The sequence below is a fragment of the Amphibalanus amphitrite genome, unplaced genomic scaffold (genome assembly GCF_019059575.1).
Source record: "Amphibalanus amphitrite isolate SeventyFive unplaced genomic scaffold, NRLGWU_Aamphi_draft 001268F_arrow, whole genome shotgun sequence".
NCBI lineage: Eukaryota > Metazoa > Arthropoda > Thecostraca > Balanomorpha > Balanidae > Amphibalanus > Amphibalanus amphitrite.
Window position 1 is genome coordinate 112,707 of NW_024882761.1, and position 17,636 is coordinate 130,342.

General features: G+C 43.9%; 1 protein-coding gene across 1 annotated transcript in view; it reads left to right on the forward strand.

Annotated features, from left to right (window-relative positions):
• Window positions 1-1,974: 1,974 nt before the first annotated feature.
• The window catches only part of LOC122371661 (toll-like receptor 2 type-2), a 29,583-nt gene continuing 13,921 nt past the window's right edge, over window positions 1,975-17,636 (forward strand). The window contains exon 1 of the mRNA XM_043348122.1: window positions 1,975-2,519. The gene's annotated coding sequence lies outside the window, so the exon portion shown is untranslated. The remainder of the gene's footprint in view (window positions 2,520-17,636) is intronic.

The following is a 17,636-nucleotide window of genomic DNA, read 5'->3' on the forward strand; positions in this document are numbered from 1 at the left end:
TCAATAAAGGAGTCGCCCTCTCTTCCGCACACAGCGTGACGCAAACACAGAGCATTCATCACTAAATGGCTGTTGTTCTCTGCCTGTCGTTCCTTCTATCTGACCGTAAGATGGAGAGAGAGAAGAAATGTCAGAATTTAGCTGAAAAGCGACCATCAAAAGCGGATAGATTACGTGCAAGTCTTGACTTACTCGCGCTCAGCTATTTTGTCAACTTTTCCACTAAGAGATTTTAGAGAGAATAAATAACATTACGCCAGAAAACGACGGTCGTCGACACTCGATAACGATCACTTTTTGTGACCGAATTGTGGACAGACATGAATTGATAAGACAGACAGAAAACTACATCGGAAAAGATAAATAGGGTGGCGTGTGGACTCACTTCTTTCCTCGAAGTGATCCAATCGGACGACTGCCACAGAGTGAACTAAGCAGTTCTAAAAGTATTTATTATCCTATAACATATGTTACAACCGAAGAAGGTGAAATGTGTAGAAAAGATAAGGAATGCAATAATAAATCATCAATGTCAGTTAGCACTACACCAGAACATAAAGTGTGGTCAATTGAATAGTAGAAATGCAATGCAACATCACTAACACTTGAAATTAAAGAAGAATACAAGGCAAACGAAACAAGCGTGTGCTAGATAATACCGGTATTAATTCGCGGGTGAATAACATCTACCCAGCTCCACATAATTTATGCAGCAGACGGCTCCTGGCCGAGCCGCTGCAACAGGCACTCCCACTCGAGGATGAGTCCGACTTTTATACTGTCTGGTTGTTGATAGTGACACTTGACATACTGATAGACGACCTTGAGTTGACATGGCTGATTGCTGTAACATCTGTACAGGTTTTCTATGAGTAGCCAAACAGCAAATGGGCGCGAATAAAAGTTTCTGAGTGAAAAACGATAGCGATTATGATTGTTGCAGATATTAACGCACAAGACAGAACTCGCAACGTTGCAAGTAATCAAGTTTTTCACCGAATTGAAACCGTTTGACCAGTCGTATCCAAATGCATGAAAACAATTTCGAGTAGTAATTTACAGGGGAAGTTTCGGGAAGATGAAACTTGAAGATATAATCTTTATTATCCATCGAACAATACTGCGATGTGCTGACATGTTATAATCGCAACCAGATATCACATAACAATAAATTTTCTAAAACTTTTTCAGTACCTATTTTACAAGAAAGAACAAAAGGCAGACGTAATTAAAAAACTGGCATGTGCACAAGCATCACGTGTGTATTTGCTGTGACCTTGGAGAGCTATCGGATGACGCATTTGGCGGTAATCTGGCGAACCTCTCGACTGACTGTAGCGATGGGACAGGTAGTGAAGCACCGCAGACCACTGACCGTCTGAGAACTGACATGAGCGATCATCCCACGCACCTGACCTGTCGCAAGTCGTCTGGCTCTCTAATACAGTGGAGTCATCTTTCATTGCAACAATTTCTGGTTGAATTTAGGAAGTCGGTAAGGACCATGATGGCTAGGGAAGAATCGAAGAAGACCGGCTGTCATTGGAGCCTGCAAAATTGAAATCACCCTAACACAACCTCTGACCCGAAGTGCATACCCACGTTGAGAGTTTACAACTCTCCGATCAAAGTCCGAAAGTCATGGGCCTGCCCTGTCCGGACTTTGGACATTGTTCGACATTTTATTGCCACCATAACCCTCGACCATCCGCGATAACATTCACAGACAACCAAACAGAAATTCAGACGATCCCTTTTCTTCCTTCTACAACCTACCAACCTAGCAAAACGGAGCCGGGTGACTACTCCTCATCCGTCTGTAGTCCGTTGCGCCATCGTCGACTCTGATTCGGTCACCCATCGAGCTGGTGGCCTCTGACGCACCTGAGGCCACGCTCGCGCTTTATCGGTCCACTGCGATAGCTCTCCATGAGAGATCGATGCCGTCCGTGTCCGGAGTATGATAAGAGCGTCAGTGTCGCTGCGGGTGTCGCCGTGACCTGTTATAGCGTGAGCGCTCCCTTCAGAGACCGACGTCCAGGGCTGTGACGTAGCCTGTGACGTCACTGACACGGGTGACCCGGCCGGGGTCAAATGGAGGCGGAGCCTGAGCCGAGAGCCGCGCGTGGCACGTGATTGGTGATTGGAGAGTTTTTGGTGACGCGAGAGACTGCCACGTGGCTACGGTACGTGCATGCACGTGCGCCACGTGCACGAAGGGTGATTCCAAGACCGACAAGAGAGGTGTTGATTTATGGTCGCCTCTTTTTTGTAGACTGTGCTAGTGAAAAAGAACAGTGAAAAAAGCTGGAGGGGTGAACGCAGGCAGTTGCAGCAGCGTGCAAAGTGATCTTAGCAGATTTGGTGCAAAACCTGTACAACGGTGGTCATTTGTTCAGCGCAGAACTTCTTATCACTCGGGCTCAAGGTGTGCTCAAGACATTTTAACGAGGAAGATCGAACATCGGTGGTGTCTGGCAAAAGGAACGTCGCTTAACATCTTCGTAGCCTTATGACAGGTAAACGCACGGCTAACTGATGTTCTCATTCATTCATTCACTCATTTATTCATTCATTGTTAATCAGTTATTGGGTCATGTCATTTAGGTGTCATCAAACACACTGCAGAAGAATAGAACAAACATACTCTCAACAAGGACACTGTTAAATGGAGTTGTTGACTCATTATGTCTAACGTGCTCTAAAGTTTGAATTAATGCAGCACAGCTGGGACCCGGTTCGGTATTTAGACCCAGTTGTTAAACGCGCTGGTGGCTCTAATGGAAAATCAGCGCTGCGTGTGAGCAAAAGCTAGCACTCCAGCTGTCTGACGTGTACATATTACCTTATGATATTCCTTGTATCATTTTTGCAACTGAAATCAACAAATTAGTGAGGAATTCGAATTAAGAGGCACAATGCACCCTCAAAAGACATGTCTCGTGTCATTGAATGATTGCTAGGTGAATGGGTCCTACTGGATCATCTCTCATTTTGAGTGAGCCATCACAGAAAACAAGGGCAGACAACATACAATAATAGGTACATCCATTTCAAGCTTTGCTAATATAAACTCATATTTCTGGATTTTACCTTCTTTTTATCTGTCACGCTGCGTAAGGATTGTTATGCATTGTTTAACAGCATGATTCCTAATCGTTAGGACGCTATTGCTCCGTGGCATGACCTGACCCGATTTATTTTCATTCACGTGCAGTGAGGAAGGAGAGCGAGAGCGAGAGAGAGAGAGAGAGAGAGAGAGAGAGAGAGAGAGAGAGAGAGAGAGAGAGAGAGAGAGAGAGAGAGAGAGAGAGAGAGAGAGAGAGAGAGAGAGAGAGAGAGAGAGAGAGAGAGAGAGAGAGAGAGTTTGACAGTTTGACAGTTCGACAGTTCGGCCGCCGCACCGCCTCGAAGGCAGTGCCGACAGGACTCTATAGCCAAAAGTGGCATGAAGCGACAGATAGTATGTGACGCACAAAACAATGCGCTATCAGTGCCGCAGATAAGTCTGTACCGTCTGACCCCGACTGTGGGTGACCTCTGCTGGCCCCACAGTGGCGAGAGAGGCATCACAAGGCAGAAAGCACTGACAAGAACATGATAAATCAGATACATCGGCTACATCTTGGGATACATTACACAGCTTGCAAGGGAGGGTTTTAGCAAACCAACTACCGAACTTCCAACTACTTGTATGATCTTTTGCTGGGCACGAGAAGTTCTTAAAAGTTCTCGCTATCGGCGCTTTCCTAACGTGCGCAACTAATGCGTCAAACCAACAATACAAAAAAGGTGAAATAAAAGCACTATCTTCACACGAACATGACACGTCATCACAGCGCACAATGGGGCATTCCACGATAGATCGACCAAAAATGAATAAAATTTACACCCTCATATTTTATTTTTTGCTTAAAATTGGTCTAATAGGTTGTGATGGGCGGGGAACCCAGCTGTGGCAAGGATTTTTTTCTTCGAACAACGGTTTCCGAGATATAGCCTCGGGCAGTTCCTGGAGGTCACACTGCAACCCTATGTTTGGCGGCTTATAACTCAGAAACTATTGGTTTTCTATGGTAAAAACTTTATATGGTTCAACTCGCAATCAACCAACAAACGTTTTGGCTATCTCGGATTTTCGATTTTTGAAAATTTTGATCACGTGACATCTTGACCTTTTTTTCGAAGAGTGACCTTGATATTATCCCAACTGAAAGTCGCAATTTTGTCTGATGACGATTAAAGCCTTATCAATTGTCATTCATATGCGATAATAAAAAAGTGGCTTTCGGCCTGCGTTGACCTCAGGTCAGGTCATTTTTATGACCTTCCCATTATTACGAGCGGGAGCGACAGCGAGATCTCGAGCACAAAGCAAGATAGCGACAAGTGGTAAACGGCACAAAGTACACATGGATAAGGTCTACAATTTTTACTCAGGTCATTTTCAGGTCAGGTCAAAGATGACGTCACAGGGGTAAAAAGAAAGTCTAAATGGCGGCACTACATATATATGAAGTTTTTCTCGAATAACTTTTAAAGTATTCCAGCTAGGAACAAGCTAATAGCACCATCGTGATCCTCTTGTCGATCCGCATCGAAACATGTGTATGTTGACCTTGAAAGGTCAAAGTCAAAAGTTGACCTTAGGTCACGTGACCTTAAGGTCATCATATATATCATTCGATGGGTCTTGACGAGCTGAACACAATGAGCCTATCCGCGCGGCTGTATCTCAAACCTGTAGGGAGTTATTAGCAAAAAAACTTTTGGTGACCTTTAATGACGTCACATGGCCCAAGAGCAACGTCACAGTTGACCAAGAGCAAAAAAGGTCTCAAGGTAGTCAAAGTTAGTCGTATATGAAGTCACTCATGGTATATTAGGCAATTCCGACGCGTTTTAGTGTAAAAACAAGGGAGCTGATTTTTCCCCAATTGACTTATAATGGGGTGGTCAAGAAATTGACCTGATCTTAGGTCATCGGTATTGAAATTCAAAACGAACTGGCGCTAGGCGAAAGCAAACACAATGGTGCCTGTTCCACGTCTCTTTCTTTATTAGATCAAAAGGTACAGCCAAAACTATTTTGACTTCCTTTTTACCCCTGTGACGTCATCTTTGACCTGACCTGAAAATGACCTCCGTAAAAATTGTAGACCTTATCCGTGTGAATCCTGTACCGTTTACCGCTTGTCGCTATCTTGCTTTATTCTCGAGATCTCGCGTCGCTCCCGCTCGTAATAATGGACAGGTCATAAAAATGACCTAACCTGAGGTCAACGCAGGCCGAAAGCCACTATTTTTATTTGCGCATATGAATGACGATTGATAAGGCTTTAATCGTCATCAGACATAATTGCGACTTTCAGTTGGGAAAATATCAAGGTGACTCTTCGAAAAAAAGGTCAAGATGTCACGTGATCAAAATTTTCAAAAATCGAAAATCCGAGATAGCCAAAACGTTTGTTGGTTGATTGCGAGTTGAACCATATAAAGTTGTTACCATAGAAAACCAATAGATTCTGAGTTATAACCCTCCAAACATAGGGTTGCAGCGTGACCTCCAGGGATTGCCTGAGGCTATATCTCGGAAACCGTTGTTCGAAGAAAAAAATCCTTGCCACAGCTGGGTTCCCCGCCCATCACAACCCATTAGACCAATTTTAAGCAAAAAATAAAATATGAGGGTGTACGGCTTTGGTCGATCTATCGTGGAATGCCCCACCTCTAGCTACACACTCCGTCTCACACTAAAAACCAGCGACTCTGGTAAAATCCTCAACTCTTTCTCAGTCGCACGCCTCGGCAGCCGTGCGGACCTTGTGCAGTGAACGGTTTCACTTTCATACGCCGGGTAATGTGGCCGGTGAGGCTGGATTGGGTGGTTTTAATCCCTTCTCATTGCTAGCCTTGAAGGCTCTGCACCGAGAGACGAGCCGGTGACGACATCGACCACGGGTCGAGACGAGGTTATATCGAGAAGCGAGGGTGAGTTTAGGCGGACCCCACCATGGTAAATTATCGAAATTATTGGACAGATATCGCGTTAGGAGCACCTAGTAGAATTTAGATTCTTGTTTCACGATAGGCGTTATCACAAGTGTATTCGCGGCCATTGGGGCGACGTAAGAAAAGAAGAAAACAACTGGCCCCAAGAACTTTAAATTATCAGTTAGCATGCACCTTTTCCTTGATATGTAGATAATTTACCATTCATTGTTAGAGAAAATTGCATTTAAAATCTTCCATTTATGTTTTTTTCATCGTTTGCACAGTATGTTCTTTTACTAAGCTAGAAACACTAATTAGAAATAGTTCCCGCATCATCAAGAACAATAGGGAAGGCTTGAAGTGAATACAATAATCTAAACGGTTTTGTAATCCATGTGAAGACACTTCTAAAATTGCCTGTAGAAATATTAAAGGCAAAAGTTCAACTTTTTCACAAGACGGATGGCTATAAACCTATTCAATGTGTGACAACTCAGCCGGTATTTCGTCGCCTACAGCCCAGCTTTCCCTAGTGACCGATAGAGGCGCTGCTATCGATGTCCGCCCGTGCCGCCTAACGACTTTGTGAAGCAATCACAATACGCACAGCGCTCGGCATTCGCCTACTGAATTTCAATCCTTTCCGACAGCAACATATTCCAATAATATGTTATCGTCATCAGTCATATCAGTCCTGAATACAGATCAGGCAATTCGCCAACCGGATGACACAAAAAATCGACGTTCCTAACTTACATACAGCTTTTTCGGTCTTTGATTTCTCGTTTGGGCTAGACACCTTCGGTCCAATAAGATCCTTTCAGGGTCATGAGTCCATGATATGAGATGATAGGTATAGACTAGTGGTGTCAATCGGTTACCGAAAAAATCGGTTACCGAAAAGATATGCTGACCGATTCGGTAATCGGTCGGTCAGGCCCCCCAAAAATCGGACACTTTCGGTCACCCTGTCAGTGAAACCATTTTCAAAAAGAGAAAGTATTCCATTTTTGCCTAGTTAAAATGAAAGTTATTGGGATGTTAATGATAAAGTTGCAAAATTTCCCCCAAATACTACAAGGGATGCCATGTTTTGGCAACTTCAGTAGCCATCCCACTCAGCAGGCAGCAGCCACCAATTGTCCAACCACAACCACAAGCAGGCTGATTTTGACTCAGTTGGCCCCACAAATACACACCATTGTGAAACTCAATTCCAGTCTTTAACTGTAAGTAACTTCTACCACAAAATGTATTTTGCAGTGGCTAAGAATTGACTGAACTTGGACTGAAATGCCATTTCCCATTAGTTTCCATCAGAATTTACCAAATAATTCAATTTTGGGGTAGAGTAATAGCAAATAGAATTTCGGTCAAATTTCGGTCAAATTTTGGCTTGGGATGTTATCGGTCGGTATTCGGTCGGAAATTTTTCCCAAATTTCGGTTTCGGTCGGTATCGGTCAGACATTTTTTGGAAAATGACACCACTAGTATAGACATTAGACTAACTCTTTGTCTTAAGGATGCGCCGTTGTGGTCAGGCCCATCCTACTCGACGGGGTTGTACCGTTGGGACAAGCCACCCGGTCGCTCAGTTACCCCGCGAAGGGTTGCACTCGATCCCCCCAGGGCTTTCGATCCCCCCCCCCCATTTTTTTAGCTACATCCTTACTCGCCTCCTCATAGAGAAACTTTGAAACGTGCCCTTCATGCTAAACTGTCACTTCTCAAAGCTCTTAGATTCTGGAATTTACGAGTCAGAATTATGATACGGTAGCATTCTTATCTCTTATATGGAGTTACTACCTTCTATCCTCCTTCAAAACCATTCTGAAATCTCCAATTTGACATGTCCCCATCTCTTCCACTATGGTCACCGGCCCTGGTCCCGCATGTCAACGAGCAGCGGTGGAGAGCGGGGAGGGTCAGCCGGGGATGGGGGGTAGCCGGGGGGGGGGGGGGGGGCGGGTGCTATCTACTCCCGGAGCACTGTGGTGACGGTGTGTCACAAGTGCAGAGCACACAGAGACACAAAGTGCGGCACACACAGACACACAAAGTATGACACACATGGGCCGCGGCTGGCGCTGAGTGACCGGCGACCCCCGCGACACACGTCAGAGGGGAGTCGTGAAGGTCATCGAGTCACTGTCACTGTTCAGTGTTCACTGTCTACTGTATACCGTCCAGTTTCCACTGTAAATGGATACTGTCACTGTCCAATGTCCTTTGTCCACTGTCAATGGACATTGTCCACCGTCTACTGTCCACTGTCACTTGCTCGACACTGTCCACTGTCCATTGTTACTGTCCACTGTCCACTTCCACCGCCACTGTCATCTGTCTACTGTCACTGTCACTGTTTACTGTCCAATGTTCACTGTTCACTGTTCACTGTCCACTGTCACTACCCACTGTCCACTATCCACTATCCAAGGTCCACTGTCCACCGTGTCACTGCCCACTGTCCAGTGTATACTGACCGCTGGTCAGTGTCCAGTGTCTACTGTCCATTGTCCTTCATCCACTGTCCACCGTTTACGGTCTACTGTCATTTTCTCACTGTCCACTGTCCAAGGTCCTGACACTGACCACTGTCCACTATTATTGTCACTAGACACGTTTACATAGGGTTTGTTGCAAGCTTATATCTCCGTCCGTGATGTTGCAAAAGATGCCAATGGTGCTTAACAATTTACAAAATGATCCCCTCTAAATATTTGAAGACCACTGCAACGAAATTATCGCCAAATTAACGAGCTAGAACCTCGTCAAATATGCTATGTAAACCGGGTTACTTCCACTGTCGACTGTCGACTGTCCACTATCAAATGATCAATGTCACTGTTACTCTCACTGTAGCCGCCTTAGCGCCATTAACTGCCCTATCGAAAGCAGTAGCCGAGTCTAATGCTGAGAAACAACTAAGCATTGCTCATCTTAGATAAGGTAATTAGCAAACGATGCATGGTATGAACCCTTTTGCTGGTGACGAGGACAAACCTATCAAACAAAAAGTGATCTAGCCATAGCCAAAATTAAGACCGCTCAGTCAATGTGCATTCACTGACCATGCATTGTGATTGTGAAATGCGCACTGCCTTCTGAATTCGCAGAAGACGATTCAAGAAGAGGTTAACCATACTGATAAGCCAGGCAGATAGGTGCACGTCCGCATTTAAGGAACACTGTATGTAACGCAATCCCATGTAACTGTCGAACCTCTCAACACAGCCTATCTAGACTTTCAGGACATACAGTGCAGATAAGCCAATCATGACTCATTCTGTGTATATTGCTTCATACCTATATGACGTAAATGTGGTACCGATTTCTCAGCATTCATAGTTCCAACTATGGCCTTGGTTCCAACCAGTTCCAACATCCCGGACGCAGTATTATTGTTTGCACTGCGTGCCGTTTTCAAGCACCAATCACGTGACACTTTCTATAGAGATCCGTAAAGCGGGGAGCATCTGATTCATCCGTCTGAGATATTAGACCGCTCAATTCCACTTAGCAGAACCCGTATCCCGTACAAATCCGTTGAGACACCTTAAAAGCCTCTTAACGTGCCTCGACTAATGCTAGCTTAATCATCAGTCAGTGCCCTTTCTCGGAGTGGAACGCCGTTAATCGATGGGAGGTCGGGTATTGCAACTTTCAGACTGGGTGCGCTAGTTTAAAAGGTCATCCAAACACACACGCACACAAACACACACTCATGCAAGCATGTAAGCAAGCAGACATTGGACGTTGAAATAGCGAGCATTTTATGATCGATCACACTCTCACAAGCGCTTACGCAAGCGAGCACAATGACATTGATGTAGACAACCGTGTCCGTTTGTGATCGGCTATACGATTTAACTCTTGCAAAAACTCTAAAAAGCTCTCTAAAATCTTGCGAAAACATTTTCAGTTTGACTGTATCATAAAGTGTCTCAAAACATATTTCCAAAAAATGCTTACATAGGCTTTTCCAGAGCAACTCGCGTCATGTTATGAAGATAAGAACACTCCTTTCATTTCGGCTTAGCGCGGACTTTGACCCGTAATTCCGTCCCTTATTTACTTGGACGATACAGCGTACAGTTACCTACCTACACACTTACACAGCTTACAAGCGTCGCCACTGCATCACTTAAAAGCGATGCCAGGATAATTTGCCATCTGCATCGTGATGTACTGATAACTAAATGGCCTACTGCTATCGAGCAGAAGCGTGCTACTACCATGTCATTGGGTCGCCGGTAGTCTGTGACTGCCATCTCGAAGTGTATCTCCGTCGTACTGCGAAACAGATCAGATCTAGCATGCTTGTTCACACATGTTTATTTGTAGTTAGTGTCATGTTATATCATTTAACATCTTCAGCTTCAGCTACAACTGCAAAATTGAGATTTTGCAGCAGTCTGGGTAACACCAGACAACAACAAAATATGAAGAAGAAAATAGTTGCTCATCCAGTTGCACCGCTTTGTAAAGTAAGCCTTTCCTTGTCAAATTTTGAAAGTACCTATCAGAAAAATCAAATGCATGGAACTAGCTTCAATAAATACCAAAGAAATGTCACCATAATGAGCGCAACCGTCGTCAAAATGACAATTGATTTTGGCGGTCCTCTGTGCCGCTACAATGCCCTCTCTTTCAGCTCCCCTGATGCACCGTTTGCACCAGCAAAGTTACCCCTCCCCGCTACCCCTGGTTTAGTTCATCCCACCTTCATTCCTCGTTCCCCTCGCCACAAAAATAATAATGCAAGCGGCAGGGGCGTCGTTTTGTATAGGCCTGGGAGTGCCCGAGCACTACCAATGTTCAGCTGAGCACTACCAATGTGTTGTTGAGCACTACCAACATTTTTCTTCACTTATTGAGAAAATTGCATTCAAACATGTCATACAAATAAAATGAATGAGGTTCTTATGTATAAAATCAACATGATAGCAAGTAACTTCAATGGTAAGTGGTAACTATTGATGAAAATCTATAGACTTACTCCACAAGTAGATTGAATTTGAATTGGTTGACCAATTCAATCTTCTTGTAGCGTACCTAAGTCCATAAATTTCCATCAATACCTAGGTATCATTTTCACTTTCCACATCATGTCATTACGTCAAGTAATTTCAAGTTATGTGGTACCTACCTACCTACCTACCTACCAAGTTTCACAATAGTCAGGGGCGTCGTTTTGTATAGGCCTGGTAGGGCCCGAGCCTTACCAATGTTTATTTGGGCCCTACCAATGTTCGCTGAGCCCTACCAATCTTTTGTCACTTATCAGTTGATAAAAAATCAAAATAAACAGATAAGCAAATATTAAATAAGCACATATGCAAGTACATAAATAAGGTTCTAGCCACAGTAGGTGCATGTAGCTGACAATGAGGTTTCACGTGTCTAGGACTCCGGTCCTTAAAGGAAATAGTTCACATTTTAACATGGGTTTTGAACTGGAATAGCAGTTCCGTAGCTTGGGCTGAGACGAGCATAAATCAGGAGCTTTTACAGCCCAACGATCACCCTAGGCAAAGATATTCTATTTCTCGTCCCGAAAAATGTGTCTTGCGTTGAGGATGTGTGCCTTGCATATATTCGCATCCAGTATGAAACGAGCATGGGTCCCTAAAATTCTTCAGAAACTAGAGAAATTATCTACGAGAACTCTAGAGAAATTCGCTCCAGTGAGGCGCTCCAGTAACATAGCACGAGCAGATCGCCCAAATGCCGGTGGCCGCGATAATTTCTCTAGTTTTGATGAATTTTCGGGACCCATGCTCTTTTCATACTGGATCGCGTGTGCCTTACAGAAACTGAGCAGTTCTTCCTATATCAAAAATATAGAAAATAATCTTTTGTTGTAAAAAGGTTTTATTTTCTTTGCTGATCATTTTGAACATAAAAAATCACAAATCCATTGCAAAAAAATAATTTCGTGAAAGTGAACTATTTCCTTTAATGGATTTTAAAAGGCTCGAAAACGCAATTGGTTATAGAGGTCCATAACTGCCTCTGAGTCCCGCATACCACGCGACCGCCCCTAATAGACCCCGATCCGTCTCCACACCAGCCGCTGGAGGCCCTACACCGACTTCGGAAGGTGCCGCGGTGCTCCAGAATAGGCCATAGGTATATTGATTTGAGTGGGTGATGCAGCCTGATTCCCCAGGGTTCAACGCCAGGTCATTACCGCATCAGACCCCGAAAACTGAAGCTCGTAACTACGAGGGGCATTCAAAAAGTTTCGGGCCGAACAATGAAGGAGTTGGAATTTTGGCCTGCAAGGCGGTGTGTTAAATGATGTGTTATTGGGATGTCCACTTACGCAAATTAAGTAAGTGGCCATTAATTAAGTCTCTTCTGTGATTGATTCGGGCTTCTATTCGTAGCATAGTTCGCCATTTCGGATAGGATGGGTGACGCCCAGAAGAGAGCAGTGATTCGTTTCATAGTAGTTAGTGCATGAGAAAAGGCACCAAGCGTTAACCCTCGCCCTGGGCATTTTTCATAACACGGCCTGGCAGGGGGAGGGGTCGATGCGACCCCCCTCCGCTCGTCAACTTTCCAAAACAGGGGCACACAATTGATGATGTGCGTCCATTCGATAAACATCGAGGAGAGGCTATAGGGAAGCTGACGTAAAGTGTGCACCTGATCCGCGACCACGCACCTGCGTACATGGGCGGGATGACGAACAGTGAAGCGATGAGCTTCGAGTTGTTGTCGCATCCACTTTTTTCTCTCCGAACCTTGCACACTCTGGTTAGTGGTTGCCACCTCTTCCCCAACATAAGAAAATTAGCAGCGGCAACCTCGCTAACAGCAGGGAGACGAAATCAGCCGTCTTGGACGTGCAGGATGGGTCCAAAACCCACTTGGTTATGGAGGCCTTGAGGGCTCTCGCGAAGCGCTGCGCGAAATGTGTTTGTCTTAACGGTGTTAATTTGAATAAATGAACTTTTTGGTCTAATGAGTCGATGCTGTATCTCTCTGCTCCTTCATGGTCGGGCCCGTAGCTTTCTGAACGCCCCTCGTACTGTCATCCTTTTATTTTGGCAAGCAGGTCTTTCTAACTATCGTTGTGTTTCCAGTCCTCGTTAGTTGTCGAACCCTTCAATTGGCGTGGGTCTTCAAAACTGTTCCTGGCCCCGCAGCCGTCTTTTTTAGACGGCTTGGGCCCTCAAAGCTGTTCCTGTCCCCTTTCAGCACAGCCGTCCTTTTAAGTCGATGTGGGCCTCTTTCAGAATGGCGTGCATTCCTCCGACAGTTTTGTGCATGGCGTCCGGTGTGGACCCAGATTTCCAAAGTTTTTTTTGTGTTTTTTTTTAGATTTCGGTTAGTCTTGTCAATGACCAGGGCGAAAAATAAGTGGCCGAAATCCGATGAGAAAGGCAGATTTGGGGGTACCCTACCTTGTAAGCCCCGTCATATATGGCCAGCCGCCGCCTTTGGGCACTACCAATCATTTTCGGAAAACGACACCCCTGGCAAGCGGTCATCATCTCACTTTTGCCTCCGCACCCTCCCGCTCCCCCGAATGCCACCACCGTTACCGTCGTCGCCTTGCACATCTGTGTGGTCACCATTCTCTTCTTTAGAAGATTTGATGAATCCGATAACATGACGAAGTTGGGGAGGTGGTCAGCCAAGTTTTGTCATAAAACTGACAAATCATCTGGCAACTATTCTGATCTGCTTAGTGCTTAGTCTTACTCACAGTATAAGGGATGGATTTGTTACTGAAATGTCTTCTAATCAGACACATGGACACTTGATCTTTGAAGGGCATGAAGATTCACCAATGTTGCACACCGGACTTTAGAAGCGAGCTGATTGAATATCTTCATGATAACTGATAAGTCAAGAGATCTTGTTCGCTCTTGAAATGATTATCACCGGCTCAAGATTTAATATCTAAGCGATGTACGCACAAAGCAGCACTCAGGCTAGTGCGATCAGAGTGCGATACGGATGGTATCATCCCATGGTACGGCCCTTATACAGGTATTGAGTGGTTGGTTGTCAACTTCACAACATGCGATCCATGTGCTGGTGAATACGTTTAAAGGGAGATAATGACCTTTTTCCACAAAATCTGAGTTAGGATCATTTTCTGACAAAACACAACAAGTTATAATGTAAATTAAAACCATTTTGCTCAATGCGGTACCTTGCCGCAAATATCTCAACTTGAAGTCACGTTAGCGGGGAGCGCTGAAAATGACCGTTGAATAAGTACTTACATCACTTTTTGGTACTTGCATGTAATTTTGTAAAATGAGCGTATTCCTTACATTTGATCTTCATCACATCTAGTTAGTTAATGGTCGTCTATAGTGCCTTCAAAAGATATTCATGGTTTGGGGGTGGTTTATGTCTAAATTTACGCAACTATTTTTCCTGTTCATCATCTGAGGCCATATGCTGCTATTTTAGTAGCAACGACTCAATTTTGAATCGGTCCCGCCGACTGCACAATAAAAGAAGATAGATACAACACTTTTGCGGCATCACTGAAAAACTTATGCAGTACTGTTATCAAAATTCTCATAACACCGTTCGACAAACCTGAAGTCTTTTTGAAATAAATATGCTTGTATTTTTCGCTTCAGGCTCTGAGGCCAAAATAATGAATTTCGTAGTCGCAATCGCAAGATTTGGCTGCGTTTCTGGCGCATGCCGTTCATTTGTGGCGCAAAATAATACTTGGAAACAAAGAAGAGTAGGCACTATGTACGAATCTAATTAATTCTAAACCGAATTAACTCTAATTCAAATTAGAATCCTTACAACCAAGCAACGACAAGGCGATAACATAAACAAAAACCCAAGCGTCGCTGTTTGAAACAAAAGCGCCATATACTGCGACTTTTTTATAGAGAAGGACAAGAAGGACAACGCATTTCGGTGGGTGTTACAAGTACTGCAAGTACTGCTTCTTTTTTGCAAAAATAAAAACCTTTTTCACATACGAAAATGTGCTAGGAAATTTTCATATTTTATAGAAACTACAGTAGAAATAGTATAGATGTCGAGTAATTTTTATTAAAGAAAAAAGAAAGCTCATTATCTCCCTTTAATGGGGTTCGAAAACCGTTGCCGAAGTGTCTGCACGAACACTCTTCTCATTTCTATTATGTCATTTTACTGAAGTGGCTCTGTCATTTGAAGTTATAATACCAAAAACACATCGGCTAACCAACCACTCTGGAGGGGCGTAAGTGCATGATGGGATCATTCTATATGTATAACTACCAAGATGTCCGAGGTCTGATGTTCACTTTTGATGAAGGCTCGATGAGATCTGGTAAAGCTCACTGTCAAATGAACGCCACAAACGGATCTTTCCTCCCGCATAAAAATCGCATGCATAAAATTTAGGCTTAAAAAAAGATGGCTCTTGATTGGCTGTTTTGTGTTGTCTTTAAGTGTTATTTGGCCAGCAGAAAATGGCAGCAATAAGAAACAAGTGCTCAGAATAGCACAAATTATAGACTACTTTTTATCAGTGATGCACTGATCGATGCACAAAGATATATAGACAATGCACGGTAACGGCGCACTACAAACCGAAATACATTCTAACTTGAGCAATGTTTTTTTTTCACAGATGTGCATTTGCAAAGAAAAAAATGCGGTAATGAAAAGAGCAATAATATTTGCTTCTGTTACTATCTATGGCGACAAGAGTTACACGCTATAGCAAACGCAGATCATATTGTTTGTTAGTACTTTATTCAAGCACCTCACTAATGCTTACAAACGTAATTTTATCATCACCAATACGGGAACTTGGTGTTAAAGCCCAGCAGCAGAGGGTCAGTTACAGGTTTGTCTCAGTGTCAATAAGGTAAGGTAGGTTTGTCTCATGTGCCTTATCCTCCCCGCATTTGAACACACAACGACAAGGGATTGCCGAGTCACGATTGGTCCTCTGCAATAAGTAGATTGCTGAACTAGTTCCTCTGTGCCGTCGGGTGAAAGTCAGAGCGACTCAGTTCATCTTTGCTAATTTCCCATGGGTGCTGAGGGTTGATGTGGTGTAGAGAGTTAGACAATTAAGCATACAGCGCAACAGTCACAGAGCTCTGAAGTGCAGTCAGAGCTGTCACTTACTACGAACGGAGCATTAGGTACTAGATTCATCCAGATATGCATTCTCAAATTTAATTTACTCCTCACGTTTTGTACCATAATTTCATAGAACTTACTACATATGTTAAAATGCAAAGCCCAGATGAGATATTCTCAACGTTACGCTTTAGCCTATTCCCCGGAAATATTCGGGCTTCCGGAACTCCAAAACGCTTGTCAATCAACTAACTTTTGAATTCGAGCCCCTATTTTCGAATGATTTAGTAGTTTTACGATATTTCGCCAGAAACACTGGCTTGCTCTCAGTAGTTACTTGCGCGTGAACAAATCGCCGGCTGCTCAATAAAACCGAATATTTTACCCCAGAGACACAGACGAGTGCATTGACCTGGTGGATCGCTCTCGAAAAAGATCAAGATAAGCGGGAGAGCCTATGTCTCTGGGCCGGGAGAGAGGTGAATACGTGGGCCCTCGTAATCAAGGGGCACAAAAAACTATCTGATGATGTCTCTAGATTGTGGATTCTGTCACAAAAGCGTTACACGGCGATTCGCTTAGTTGATATAGACTTTGCTGACATCTGCTGACAAAAGTGAGATTGTAATGATACGTTGTATAAAATACATAAATAAAAAGTGCATGTCTAAAGAAAGCACTTTTGAACCAAACAGTTACTGAACAGCATGCATGGTGCTTGAACCATGGAACTGTGTCCAGAATTACGATAAACACATGTCAAGTTTTGCCCGGTGCTGTGAAGTGTTTGTTTGTGAAGTCGAACTCGCAAAAAGAGGCTTCGGATCGTTTCAGCTAGGCTGATTAATACACATGCAGCACAAACAATGATCAAGTCGACACTCGACATCACTAAAATGTCGGCCCAATCACCAAACGCACAAAGCCTGCACATTGTGGTATGCCTGATGCACAAATGTATGCATTGTTTATACAGCACATACTGTAAGAATAGCTTGCAATGGGATGATAATGTTTACCGTTTGGTGAGTCGGAAGTTAGCCACTGGGTCGCGCGGGAATGTCTTTGTTGGTATTTTCGTCGTTACCTAGCCAGACGCTGTTCATTGCACGGTGCTTCTAAGAAAATTAACAGATCCGGTCTGAAGTGCCTGAAACTACGGAACAAGCCAAATTGAGACCTTTGCAACAAGTTATCATAATCATGAAGGAGGTCACGAATCACGATCACGGAAAAGCATCCCAAAGTTTCCCTTGGGCAATAGAATGCCACTGCATCTGTAGTTAATACCAGGAATTTTCAGAAGAGCAGCACGATTTAATTCACTGACGCTCGCTTTCAATCAACTTTGGGTAGAAGTTGAGAGCGAGCTTCGAGCTTCTCTTCACATAAGTTATCAGTCTAAATTACCCGTGGCAATATACAGCGCTCACTGGACTTGGAGGCTTAGGATGGAAACGTGCAGTTGAAGTTAACTGCTGTTCCCTCAATAAACAGCAACGTGCTCTCTTGGGAAAAAGCATAAAAGGTGCTGAAGGTTTTCAGGATCCATTCGCCACTATTTTC